This window comes from Heterocephalus glaber, unplaced genomic scaffold, assembly GCF_053883595.1.
Source record: "Heterocephalus glaber isolate CG9 unplaced genomic scaffold, H.glaber_assembly_v1.0 deba00001472, whole genome shotgun sequence".
NCBI classification, from domain to species: Eukaryota; Metazoa; Chordata; class Mammalia; order Rodentia; family Bathyergidae; genus Heterocephalus; species Heterocephalus glaber.
This window is the reverse complement of record NW_028258315.1, coordinates 49,271,526-49,286,990: the sequence shown is the minus strand read 5'-3', so window position 1 is coordinate 49,286,990 and position 15,465 is coordinate 49,271,526.

Here is a 15,465-nt window from a genome sequence, read left to right as displayed (position 1 = left end):
TAAACCTCATCCAACTGTCTATGTATCAACTCAATCAACATACATGATATTTTTTACAATCCCGTTCCCAAGCACCATACATATACCTCTTTGTTCTGGCAGTTCCTCAGCAAAGTTTCAAAAAGATAGGCATCATTTGAATTCAGACCTTACTTTTGTTGTCCCTATTAAGAAGATAATGCATTTTTTTTGTTTTTCTTCTGAGAGCTGCTCTGCTAAAATGGAAGACACTGGAAGTGTTTGTCCAATCCAACCCTGATGTCTTGGGATCCTGGGTTATTCAGAAATAATTATATTGTGTTTTTAAAAGCTCATTGCAGCATACTTATATTTGTGCCTGAGCAAATGTGCCATTTATACAGAATACAAAACATTCTTCATTAAATGAGAAGGGCTCCCTATATGATGAGATCTCTATGTTTCCTTTACTCAGGCCCTGTTGCCAAGCTCTTCAGTTCTTCTCTCTGGCCAGTAGGACGCCATATTCTGCTTGGAGAGGGAATTAGCTACATGGGGCCTCTGGGCTGTAATACATTCTTCCAAGTGTGAATTTATTCTTTTCCTCCTTGCTGGCAATTTTTACTTCTCCAGCTTGGCACATAGAAACTTGCAAGTCTCCCTGGAAGGTGACTCATATTTAAATATGAATGGAGCAGCTGGCTTCTGTTATCTTAAAGGGTTACATTATGTCATTGTACATTTTCAACTGGGGTAAAAACAAACCGTGCTCTTTTCACACATCAATTCCAGTAATATATATTTCTATGAGATCACAGGGATTCATAAAGTGTCTGAAATTTTTCCAGCTTTAAAATTAAGATCAATGTACTCTTTCTTAATAATTTAGCAGCAACAACAAAAAAAGTTGCTTCATTATTTGCCATGCTGTTTGGGATTTATTTCTAGACCATGACAGTGATTGCAATGATGATAATGAGTACAAAGACAATACTGCCAACAATCAATGATGACAACAAATGTTAAAGTGCTTTGACCACTTACTGTACACCAGGCATTATCCTAACAGTTTTAATTATTATCTTCACCCCAATGAAAAGGAAAGGTTTTCTTACAATTTTCACATGCAGACTCACTCCAAAGGCATGAAGGGGATAATGTCAAAGAACTAGTAATGGGGGGGGGGCGGTTTGTAAGTAACCAGATTTAACTCCAAAACCTGAACCACTAACCACTGTGATAAACATTCATCCATATATCTCAATAAGCAATTTTCTGAAGCACTATTAAACACATTTTGAATTTTTCCTTAAGGTCCACTTCCTCTCTTAAGCTATTCTTGGCCACTTAACGTGAGGTGAGAAGGCCAGGTGATGCCTGGGTTTTCCTAAGCAGCATAGGCACAGACTTCCACGGAAACAGGCAGTGCACTCTATCCTATTAACCTGTTCATGGGGACTCCTGACCCCCATCACGCACAGAGAGCTCCTCCAGGACACAAGCTGAATCACCTCTAGTAGTGCCAGTTCTTGGTAGGTGCACAGTGTTGGATTAAAGAATGAACACAGGAGGTGTGATCAAAATATACAGTGAATATTGATTTTAAAATGTTATTACAGTTAAAGACATGCTGTCATGAATCTTCCTCAAAATTCCCCCTCTCACTTCAAACACATTGCCCCTATCATTTTTGCCACTTTCCGAAGTAGTTCTGGAAGTCCTCTTTTATGAGTGTCTTTACAAAATGTGATAAAAAATATGGTGAATGCTGTTGCCACATGTTGGCCAATAGAAACTCAGGCTCATAAAACATTACAGTCTCCTTATCCACTTTACTCAACACATAGTGCGCCAAGTAACACCTGAGTCTTCCCCAAAGTCAAAGTAACCATGAAAGGTAAATGCTTTTAATCAATCCAGGATATCATGGAAGCCACAATAGTGGAACTGAACATACTCACAAAAGTGGCATGCTTCTTCCACTACACTAAAAGCACTGTGAGAAAAAGAGCACATCTGTCCATTACTGTAGGCACAGGCTATACATGATCAGCAACAGGGAATTTTGGACTGAATGGAAAAAATGAATACATAAATGGATGAATAAATCCAGAGCCAAACCTCTAAGAAAAATATATCTCTTATTTGCCTCGATGAGTGGTATTTTTATATACCATACCATAGTTCGAATGTGTCTCCAAAATTCATGATTTGGAAACTAAATCCCCAGTGCAACATTGTAAGAAGTTAGTGCCCAATGTTTAGGCCACAAGGGCTCTTCCTATATGAATGGATTAATGTGCTTTCTAAAGAGGTTGTAGAAGAGAGTTCTCCCACCAGCAATTCTGCCAAGTGAGGACCCATGTTCATCCTCGATTGCCCTACCTTCTGCAATATGAGGATGCTGCAGGGTGACACTTACCAGATGCTAGTGGTTTGGTGTTGGACTTACCAGTATCCAGAATTAGGAGAGAACAAATTTCTATTCTTTATAAATAACCCAGTCCCAGGTATTCTCCTATAGCTGTACAAATGAACTAAGACACATATTGCTGGAAAAATGAGAAAATGGTTGAAAAATTACATAATGATACCTTCTACTTATTGAGTACCTTCAATATTCATTGTTCTTGTGCAACGACCACATCTTTGATTCAATCGTTAATGTACTTAACGAATATTTACTGAGTACTTTCTATGCATTATACACACTCTTGTAAAAGACAAGAAAGAGCTATCAGATCATAAATGGTAGTAACTACTATTGGTCTTGACTTTCTTAATTTTCCTGTGTTCTATCAGCAGAATACTGGTATCCAAAAGATATGTGTATCCAAATACGCAGAACCTATGAATATGTGATCTTACCAGGAAATTTTACTGATATAACTAAGATTAAGGCCCTTGAGATAAGTGCCCAGCCTTGATTAGCTGGGTGCGCCCAATCTAGTCATATCAGCCCTTAACAGAGCCTTCTTCTGGAGAGGTCAGAGGCAGAGGAAGATGTGACTATGGATGAACTAGAAGAATGTAGTGTGGCTGGCTTTGACAATGGAAAAAAGCGCCACGAGCCAAGGAACATAAGCAGTCTCTAGAAGGTGGACAAGGAAAACATAAATTACTCCCTAGACCTCCAATAAAGAGCATGGCCCTGCTCACATCTTGATTTTGTCCAGTGAGGCCCAAAACTATACAGTAATAAATTTAAATTGTTTAAGTCACTGAGTTTGTGATACCTTGTTGTATTGACAATAGAAAAATTATACACTGTGCAAAAAATAAAAGTAACAGGATCTTCAGGCTTGTGAATAGAGGACTGATTTTTGAAAAGTATTTCAAGGATAAACATTAATTTTCATGCCTAAAAATCAGAAAGTACAAAAATGCAATGAATAATAAAATAAATATTAGTACTGGGTACACTTGGTCCCACCTGCAAAAATACCCATTACACATATCATGCTGCAAATCTTCCAAAATCAATACACAGCATTAGTTGATTAAAGCAGGCTTCTCTACCACTTGGAGTAGATGATCATTCCTTACAGCCAAGCAGCAGCACTCTACACTGTTCACCAAGAAGATCTGCGTCAATCACTTGATTTTCATTTTTTAATTCTAAATATTTTCATTGGTCACTTTCATCTATAAATTTGTTCTTCCAAAAATATGTGTTTTTCACTCAGATCATTTAATCCAAGGGAGTGGAAAAAGAAAAAAGATTGAAGTTGTGCCAAAGAAGAAAAAATTAATCTTCTTTCAGCAGAGGATCTTGTTAAAATGAAACATCTTTCCCAAGAAAAGGATGCTAACATGACACTACGGAATACTAATAAAGTCCTTTCATAATGCTTTTCCTAAAGATTACTTGCATTTCAAAAATTGCCTTTTATGTCACCCCCAAGTGATGCTTAAAAAGATAAATCGACTCTGAACCACAGTGATTTTTTTCCTTGTGTTCCTGGTTAACTTATGTACGCTTTTGTAAAGTTGTCATCAGGAAAACTTACCAAAACCAAACCAAACAAAACAAAACACCCAGATCATTAGTAGTTAGAAGGAATGATTTTTATGATCCAAAGAAGAACTAATAAAGCCCCAGATTTTCCTAGGGTAACAAAAGACATTAAAGGCTCATATCTGTGCTTAACAACTGGAGAAAAAGCCCTTGTATTTAATATTTCACAAACAATATATCCAATTTATGCGCATTTAGTATATGCAATTTTAAACCCAAGCTTCTAAATATACACTAGTCACTTCATATGAGAAACGAATCCATCATGTTTTTGGATGTCAGGAGATAGAGGACTGCGTAAATTTTTAAGAAAATATGTATCTATTTCCCCCCCTCAAAGCAAAAGCAGGGTGGAGAAAAAATGTTAATGGTGCCAGGGTGTTGAACTGTTGGTGAGCAGGTGTGTGCTCTTGAATGGGCCTCTAGTGAATTGAAAGCTTTTAAGAGAGATTGATTCTCTTGCTTAACTAATTATTTCAAAAATGCTTTTAAAGGTATTAATTACTTGTGGAAAAAGGTCTCCATTTGCTTCTAAATTGTTTCTTTGGGTGATTCTTTGCCTGCAAAAATGTCTGTGGAAAAAGTGAACATTCAGTCACTATAAATATAAATAAAATATTTAAATAATGTATTTAAATACACTACACTATTGAAATGTTATATTTTAAATATTTTATTTAAAATTACAAAAATATATTGATATATAATTAAATTTTATCAAACATACTTAAAATTATAAAATATTTTCAATCGTTTGCTTTATATGTAAAATTATTATATTTATTTAGTTATATGCATATGTAAATGCTAGATTGAATAGCCCTTAAAAGAAGTTTGAGTTTTCTTTTTATTTGTGCATGCTTATCACATGTGTGGGACATAATGATACGAAAGGGTCCCTCATTCGTTTGTCTTCCAGAGTGTGCAAATTATAATTAGATGCTAATCTGCATCTTCAACTGACTTCAAGTCCTGTTCTCAACGCTGCAAAGATGTTGATTTGATAGTTTTTCAGTTTGATCTGCTGAAGGTTTTTGAGTCTAAACAAAAAAATGCATCTTTGATTGGTCCAAGATATTTTTAAATACATGGAATATAATATTACAGACAGCATTGTAAACATCAGAACATTAAGCACAATTCCATGATGCCTTGTGACTGAATTCCTGAGAATTTAACAGCCTAGGATATCCTGGTTCACATGACAAAAAATTTTGTACCCCCACCCCCACCAAGGCACAGCATATCCTCACTGTGCATTAGGAACAATTTTCAGTGACAAGAGGCCATTTTGCCAAATTGCTGCCCAGAACTCAGACTAATGAGTCACAGACAGCAAAATACAGAAACTTAATACTCTTGGCATTAATGAGTAGGCTAAGGATTAGTCATTTTAAATGCTCCTTATTAATACCATAAAGTAACAAATAACACTTTTTAAAAAGAATTCACAGGCACCTTGATGCTTGAGTAATTATTTTATCTTAATCCAGCATCTGCAAAAATTTGTAGGAGTATCTTCCCTATGCCAAGATTTATATGTATTTTAGTGCATAAACATTTTGAAAGCAAGAAAAAATACCCTAAATAGTAATCTGATCAATTTTTCACTTTAACTTTTGTTACAGTTTTAATAATACTAAAGCCATTTACCATTCCTAAATCAGAGTTTTAAAAGTTTCGACCCCATGTAAAATATACAGATAAGCCGAACAGAAGGCTAAAGAATCTACATCAAAAATGCATCTCTGGTTGTCCCCAAACACATTTTAATACCGAATGAATATGTAATTGTTAAAACCAACACAAAAGACTGAAGCTTTTTTCTCAATGTTCCCAATAGGATAATGTAGTGTAACAGTTTGTAAACTCAAGGAAGAATTAAAATTAAAAACTACCCCAGGTCAGAAATGATATCACTTTATAATTAGAGAAAAAAACTACTGCTACCCAGTGGAGATTAAGGAGATGGTCTCTGAAAATGTACATAAGAGTGACAAAAATAAACAACTTCCACAGTCTGGTGGCACAATTCTGTTCCCTTGTGATAGAAACACAAAAAGGACTCTCTAACAAGCTCCAAAAATATGTGTATGTGTATTTTAAGTAAAATTTAGCTTTCCAGCCAACTATATTTTTTTCTGCTGGAAATAATGAACTAACATAAAAATGATATAAGGATGTGTGTAAAAAGGACATTTAAGTGAAACAGGTTGAAGAACTCCATAAATTTACTGAAGATTAAATTAGAGCTGAATGTGTAAGATGTAGTAATAAAACAATTTGAAGTGGTTCCTTCTTTAAGAAAGGATGCTTTGGGCTTTATCAGAAACCAGGCTTGCATAACTAATCAGTGGCAGGGCCAGCCCAGCTATGAAATGGGAGTCCCAAGGAACCCCTCATAATACATATATGCTCAAAACTCATTACTTTTGATATGCCTTGTTCTTGACCTAAATACAATAGAAATTCTTCCTTGGGGTGCATGATATACATGAAAAAGTACAACTTCTTTTTAAAACACCATTAGAATATTTTATTGTGTGTGGACATACACTCTTGTTACTCCTATATGCTATTCTATTGAGTACAGTTTATATTCACTGGCAAAGCGAAATCTCCGGGGAAGCCAGAGAGGGAATGCAATTTCTAGTAATAACAGCTCACAACAGTGAATACTCTCCACTTATCCCCACAATTTCCAGCTATTTTGGACTCCTTTCTGAATTAACCTTTCATATCAAAAGGAGCAATTCTGCACACTAGAGACTCCAGCACAATTTCATGCATAATTTATTCACTCAGTTCAACATTAAACGCACAGTCCTTGACTTTGTCAAGGTGGATTCTGTTGGCAGACTTCACAAGCAGCAAAACAGAAGAAATAAGATCTACAACTCAACCTCTTCACCTATTCTGTCTGGTGAGAGACAGTGGGAGGGTGCAGTGAAAAGAGAAAAATAAGACAAGATACTAGTAGAGTGTGCTGTCATCTCTAGAATCACTGGCAAGTACCTAGCATTATCACATCCATAGTCTCTCAAAGGTGTTTGTTTAAAGTCCAAAAAAATGGAAAATATCCCTGAATTCTATTTCACCAACAAAGTCTGGTGCAATTTGTGGCCTTCAATTGTAATTCTACTGTTTGTAGAAAAAAAAAAAACCAATATTTTATCCTAGCTTGCTTGATAGACACTGCTGGAAGCTCTAAATTCAAACAGATGCAGACATAAGCTTGAGGTCACATTAGAAGGGCTTACTTTACAAATTTAAATATCATAAACTCTCCAGTGAGATCTCAAATCCCAGTTTTGTACTCCCAGACTGGCCTTCAAGAATATAGACATTCATTTTCTCTTCCTAAACTGCCCATTTGAACCCTCAAATGAGAAATATGTGCAACCACTTGTAAAAATGGAACCCTGATTTCACCATGAAAGTGATCCTTAGTGTCTTCAGTGTTGGAAGAAGCGCAGAGTAGACAGGGGTTCCATTTTCCTACCTTCAAAAGGCATCCTCATGCACTGAAACCAGCCACCATAGTCAAACTATTGTTCATGTCAAACCTAGATTGCTCTTTTTCTCAGTCTCAAGGGTTACAATTTTTGTTCATTTTGTAATAGAGGATTTTTTCTGTTAATAATTATAATATTAGCTTCCTATTATAAATACATGCCAGCAACACTACAGCAGGGTTATACATATTATTGAATTTATGCCATCTAACATCACCATAAAATAGTTAACGTCCACATGTTGCAGGTGTAGATAAACTGAGGCTCAGTATAACATTTCTCTTGAAAGACAAATTGTTAAACAATAACTACATTTAATACAGAAACAGTCACAAAGTGACTTTCCCTAAAATACATTAGACAAAGTGATTTTCTCCCTAATTTTTGCACTCACCTTTAAAAACATGACATTCCAGCAGTAGCCACATCGCACTCTCCAAACCTGTGGCTAATAAGAGGCCTAAGAGTATACAAGGAGACATCACTGGAAATTCCACAGATGCTGGAAATTTTTACACAGTACACTTTGGCAAAGGTCTTTAAATCTGAACTTTCTTAGCCAGTTGCCCCTGCATCTAGTTAAAGGAAGCCCAAAGCATATAAATTGGAGGCTTACCAAAACTGAGCCTTACTTTTATAATTTGTCTTTAAATGTACTGCAAGCCCGTGAAAATTAAAAGCCTCTGGTACCAGCAAAGTGGCTTGCTGAGACTTCAGCAGTCCTTCAGCATTACCATTTAGCAGCCTTTTTATTGTCTCTAGACAGTTTCTGGATTTGGACCAAATCATTGAAATCTGTGAAAACTTAGAGTTACAGCAGATTTTCTGTTTTTGATGTTTTTCTACTCCAGAGACATTGATTTGCATCCTGATTATGACATACCAAAATGAAGTAGAGAGCCCCATTTTTTCCCTGGATTCCATGTACCTACTTCCCCAAGTCACCATGCAATTTTGGATGATAGGGTGGTGATGGGACTAGCACAAGGCCTGATACCCTTACTAGACTCAGGATGCAATGGCTAAGCAACCTCCATCTGAAGTCCTTGATACTGCCACCTCTCATTTCCCTTGTTACAACATTCCAGGGCCATGAAAGTTTACAACACTGACCTATAATTTTCAATACCCACAGCAGGATTTATGTTTTCAGATTGACAACCAAGTCACAAAACTCCTAGAATCTTATTTATCAGAAGCTGATTGGTATCACAATGTGCTGGTCTCTAGAGGCCAGAATGATGGTATAAACTTAAGACACATGTAAGCTCCTTTGCTGCCTAGTCTGGTGACCTTGGGCTTAGTTTCCTAATTAGCAAACAGGATTAATAATATCCATTTTAGTAAACTGTTGTGAAAATTTAACCTGATAATTACTTTCAGTTGCTAAACTCACTACCTGTCACAGAAGGGTTCACTATTCATAGGTGATATTCATCTGCTTTTCACATATGATATTCATTTTAATTTTAATAATTTTCATACAGATGTTTAGCCAAAATCCAGAAACTGAGTTACATGTGCTAATTTTACTTAACTGATAAGTAGGGAGCTGGAAATTGATCATGTATCCTTTTGACTTCAAAATCCTGAAGTTTAAATCACCATACCATGTTATATACTATAAATGGTTGATAGATGGAGCTTTGCAAGAACTGGTAATATATTGAGGAGAAATTTGTGTGGAACCAAAAACCTAACTTAAGAGGAAAATAAATTTAATTCTGTAGTATTTTTTCCTGCAGCATTTTCCAGCTGCACTACAGAATGGATGTTCAAATGCATGCTCCCAGAAGCCTATCCATACCCTACCAAGGTCTTTTCTCCACTGGAACCCACTCATTGGCAGCACCACAACTCAGGTATTATACCTAAGATCTTCGCAGAAGACTTCTGTTTGGTTGATGGGAGCCAATTCCCCAAGATAGACACTTCCACAAGCTATATTGACCATGGTTCTTCAGAGAAACAGTCCAAATAGAATGTGTGTATAAGTAAATTAAGCAAAAGGAAGTAAGTTACACAACTGTAATCACGGAGGCAGGCACATCTAGTTCTTCATGTTAAGATACCCAAGGAACTTTTTTTAACCTTTCTTGAATAGGGTTAATTAAAAAAAAAAAAACTACCACAAATAAGAAACTTATCATATGTCAACTGCCATTCCACAGTGGTTTAGACTTGTTAAGTCATATTCTCTGACATGTTTCTCTCAACTATAGTAACCTCCAACATGGAAGCACCAGCACCATAATCTAATTCTGACTCCCAGGAACTGGAAAATGTCATAAAACTTCAATTCTTTCTATCTTTGCTCTTGACTTGACTAGTCCTAGCTTTCTTCTATAGACTGATTTCTCCCATGATAACTGCAAGATGGTCACAGTAGATCTATCTTTTATTGCCTCTCAGATTTGCATCTAGTAGAGACATGAGTGTCTTTCTTGCAAAGCTACTTCAAAAATTACAGGTCCCATTGGATTGTATGTCCACTTTTTAAAAAACCAATCACTGTGGTTTAGATAGGAGGATACTTCCTTTTTTCCTTTTCTTTTTTTTTTTTTGGACAGGGTCTCGTTGCGTTGTTCAGGCTGGCCTTGAGCTCACTATGGAGCCCAGGCTGGCCTCAACTCACAGTGATCCTCCTGCCTCAGACTCACTAGTGCTGGGATTACAGGTGTGTGCCACCATGCTGAGTTATGAGGATACTAATTAGAACAAAATCCTGGATTTTAGAGTGACACCAAACCCTTCAAGCCATGTGAATGAGAGTGGGCAAGGGCTTGTTTAACCAGAGAAGATCCAGGTGTTGCAGAGATGAGCTTGACAGGCAGCCAAGAACTGGCCAGTCCACTGTGGTCACCCCAGCTATGGCTCTCTTTCAGGGGTTTCTATACTGGGCTCTACAATGCTCTTGGAACTCCAACCCCCCAAAAAGTCTTTTTATAGAGAAGAGAAGAATAAAGAAGCTGAAAATGTGGGGCTATTGTCCTTTCTCCCTTCTTCCAACTCAATTATCTCACCTTTTAGTATGTTATATATAAATTTATTTGCAAGATTTTCTTTAAAAAATTGCTCCTTTGCTAAAATTAAATAAACAAAACAAGTGTATCTGATGGTAATCCCATGAAAGGCCAACAGGTATGCTTAACTTCGTGTGTAATTATAACTCTCTTCAAGTGCTATTTTTCATATATTCTTTTCCTAACCTCCTCCCCCCCGTTTTTACTCTAATTCTGTATTTTAATCTTTGTCATACTTTACTTATTTGGTCAGTTACATTATGTTATCTAGAATTTTAAAACAGGCCAAAGTAAATTGTTCTTGTTAAAGATCAGAGAAAAGAACAAATTAAATGTCATATGTTTATATACAGTGTGACTTAGATATAATTAATTTGAAAATGACTGGACCCTAATTTCTCTCCTTTTCTTCCATCATCAGTTGAAATGGGATTATTGCTAACCTGCCTCACAAATTGTTTGGAATGCAGAATCTGCAGAACAGATAGATGAGGAAAATCAAGAGAAATCTAGGAAGATTTAGCTGAAAGGCTACCACTATCTGTTTCAAAGAGACTAACAGGACACTAGGTATTCCTGGAATTTTATGACATTTGCTATAGGAATAATTCTAAAATAATCACCCAGGATTCCCAGTTCCTGGTTATTAATGGAAGATTTATCTTAGTACCAATATGAAAGGACTTGGTAGGTATATTAAGGTACTGATCTGGTGCCCTGAAGATTAGGGATTACCTGAGTACCTCTAATGTAGTCACATAAGGACTTTAAAAGCAGAGCATTTGGGATGGGGATGTAGCTCAGTGGCAGAGCACTTGCCTAACATGCAAGAGGCCCTGCGGACCAAACAGTCCCCAGCACAAGGAGAAAAAAAGCAGAGCAGTTTCTGTAGTTGATAGTAAGTCAGGGAAGCCTGAACCATGAGAAAAGCCAAATCTGCTGTTGCTGACTTATATACGGATTTCTTTTTAACAATGTAGGACAAAAAACCAAGGACAAAAGTTTTGATGCCACTTGTTTCCTGCACTCGAGGGGAATCCTCCGTTCTGAGTTTCCACAGAGCAAACCACAGATCAACTAGAAATTTAACAGATCAACTCCAGGCTTAAACATTTTCTCTTAAACAAGTTTTCAACTTTCTGGCTCTTCTTGATGACACTATCTGTACATAATTCCAAAACCAACAATACTCATTCCAGTCAAATTTATTTGATGAACATAATTTGTCTAATTATTTTATTGAATATAGCTCTTTTTCTCTCTATAGTCAATTTTATACACATACAGTTATCATCAATACTGAACAACTATGTAATGTTTGTTCCATGAAATCTGTTGAAAGTATAGATGACTATTTTGATAATATAAAATTTTATTTGATGTCTTAAAGCATTGCTTTCTTTTACAGAGGGTCCCACTTTGTAATCTCATCTCCCCTTCCTCCCTTCTTGAACAATCTCATCCAATCTCATAGTGTCCAGTAAAGAAGTTAGTAAGTCTCAAATTTCAATCTCTACCACTATTCTTTCTCCCCACATGTAGATCCTTTCACTCATCAGTCTATTTAACTCTACATATCTGAAAGAGTAAAGTTCAGATATGGCATGTCTAACTTTCCTTTTCCCCCCACCTATTGACGGTCTCCTTTTGCCTGTTTTCTAGCTAAACTGGAGGCATCAGCATTCATCTGATTTGCTAGGCTAAATAAACTGGGTGACAATTTCCATATTTTTCTGGGAGTTTATATTTTTTCATTTATATCTGATCCTCTCACATACTATCCACCTAGACTGTACAATAGTCACCTAACTGGTCTTCCTGCCTCCCATTTGTGACCTGCAAGTACAGCATCCCTCCTGAGCATATTATGTGCCCTGCTGTTACAATAGAATCCTGAGTCCTGGTCATGTTTCATAAAGCTTTCCATGATTAATCCCAATGAACTTCTCCATCCTTCTCCCTTCTTGATCCCACTGCCCAGCACTCCCTGGCCTTCCTGCCATTCCTCACTCAATCTATCACTTTTAATGCCACCAAGATACACCAGCTACTCCAGCTGCCTGGAAGGAACTTGCCCATTTGTCCACACACACCCTCAACAAACTCCTCCCCACAGTATTCCATTCCAACTCTAGGACCACACTCTGTTTCAGTCTGGGCTCCCCTAAAAGCAGGGCCTTAATCAAGGGCTTGAAAGTAGGTGGTCTATTTGGGAAATAACCACAGCGAACAGGAGGTAGAAGTGGGAAGAGAAGGAAAGAGAAGTAGGAAAATAAATACAGCTGTATTACCAAGTTGCTATAGGGAATGTCAGGACCTTTGAAAACTACACAGAATGCTTCTCAGAATTGTTCACTTAGTCTATTGGCTTCTATCTCCTCGTCATGCAGAAGCTGCCCTCCAGGACACTGACTTTCAAGCACTTCTAGTATGTACTTCCAGGTCCTGATGCTCAGAAAAAGCCCATAACAAAAAAGCTGAGAGGTACAACTCAAAATCTTCACTGTGTCCTATAATGTGAAATAGGAAGAAAATGTCCAAAGGGGAAAGGGGAGGGGAAGGGGAGGGATAAGGAAAGAAGGGAACAGAATAAATATGAGAAAAGGAAAAAAGGGAAACAAAGTCTTTGTAAATAGGGAGGGTGGAGGGGTTAAAGGGAGGGCCGGGGAATGGGGAAAAAATGAGAACCAAGATATATCATGTAAAGGTACAAGTTCCCAATGATGATGAATGTCATTGTATTATATAGCTAAAATGTACCAATAAATTTAATGAAAAAAAATCTTCACTGTGTCCTAATTATCCTCTGCCTGGGCAATGGAGACAGAGGTGGGCTGCAGGGATGTAATAACCCCCAGAGCACCTGCTACACCTTCTTCACAACACTGACTTATTCCTCCAAAGAAAAGAGCTTGCCCAAAGTCCTCTGTGCTCAGCTCTGCTGCAGCACTTACTAGTTTATTGTAAACATCTGTCTACTGCCCCTCTCCTGTGCTCTGAGCTCCTGGACAGTAAGACCTGCTAACAGCCAGCCCACACTAGAATTCACAAATGTTCATCAAATTCATCAATGTATAAGGCTTTCCCTAAGCCATTCCACAACCCTGAACATGTAATAAAACATATTTTGAACACATGTTAAAAAGATAAAATACCAATTCATTAATATGTTTAAAGTCTGCATCCCTAGCTGTGAAATGAGTAAAGAAGAACTTTTGATTCCATTCAAAATGCTACAATAAAGTTGCTTTCTTCTTGGCCTTTATAACTTAAAATAAGTAAAGGAGAAAGAGAGAAAAATCTTGTAGGCTGAAGGAATTTAAATTTTCTGTGTGTGTATAAATCATTGTTCAATACATCATGTTATACATTTATTAAATCTTTGTTGCTATAAACTCAATCGATAAAAAGTTATCTTTAAAATAATTTAAGCAAGTGGCTATATTTTTCCACTCCAGACTTATTCAAATTAATTTGAAAGACTTTTTTTTCCTATACCCTTCTCCTCCTGTTTGCTTGATGTACTCTGACATAAATTCAATACAAATATGGGTGGCTTTTCAGAGGGGCAGCCTAGAAATGTTAAGTGACTTATCAAAATAATGGCCTCATCCTAATTCTAGGCAGCTCTCATCTCTAAAAGAACCATGTCCCCAAATTCCTTCAATTTAAAATAGAATTCCAGTGCCTTCAATTGAGTATGCCAGTTTGCATTATTATTCCATTTTATAAACTTATGACTGAGAAAAATATACACTTCACACAAAACCATGTAAAAGATAAGTAGTCTTTCTAGTTAATTTAAAAATGATGATTTAGCTGTTGATTTTTGATAAAGTTAGGCATTCTATTCAACAACTGTTCGTTATTTATTATTTAGCACAAATAGTATTCTGTCATTTAAAATTCCATCAGCCCACAATGTTTTTCTTTGTTTGTTTGCTTGTTTGTTTACAGTACTGGAGATTGAACCCAGTGACTAAAACATTCCAGGCAAGCATTGTACCACTGAGCTACATCTCCAGCCCTCAAATTCCATCAGCCCAGAAGTTCTGTCTTATAATAAAACTCTCTCAGAAAATCAAACTGGTTGCATTTAGCAAAGCCAACCAATATCCCACTAATAATGCATACACCTAAAATAAGGGCTGTTTCCCAGCAAAGATGTTTGCCATCTGTTAAAACTGATAGTCACTATAATTTTAAGCAATAGTTATAGTTAGCTTTACACTTTAGTTCTTACCTAGCCTTTCCTTTGTCCAGCAATATTTAACCCCTTCCTGTGTGAGAATTATATATATATATAATAAAAATATATAATTTTTACAGTTTTAAGTATACAATTCAATGACATTAAATGTATTCACAATGCTGTACAACTATTAACACTATTTCCAGAACATTTTCATCATCCCCAAACCAAAAGAAACTATATGATTAAATAATAATTCTCCATTCTCCTCCTCTACCAGCCCTTAGTAACCTGTATTTTACTTTTATCTCTATGAATTTATTTGTTCTGTAGGTGCCTCATATAAATGGTATCATACAATGCTTGTCCTTTTATATCTGGGTTATTTCCCTTAGCTTAATGTTTTCAAGGTTCATCTATGTGACAGCATGTATCAGAATTTCATTCCTTTTTATGACTGAATAATATTCTATTATATGTATTTACTACATTTATGTTTACTTATTCTTCTACTAATGAACACTTGGGTTTTTTCTACCTTTTGGCTGTGATGAGTAATGTCGCTATGAACTCTATTGTACAAGTACCTGTCTGAGTCCTGCTTTCAATTCCTTTGTGTATATACCTAGGACTAGAATTGCTGGACCATATGGTAATTCTTTAACTTTTTGAGGAATTGCCAAACTGTTTTCCACAGCAGCTGTACAATTTTACCTTCCTACCAGCAGTGCACAAGGGTTCCAACTTCTCCACATCCTT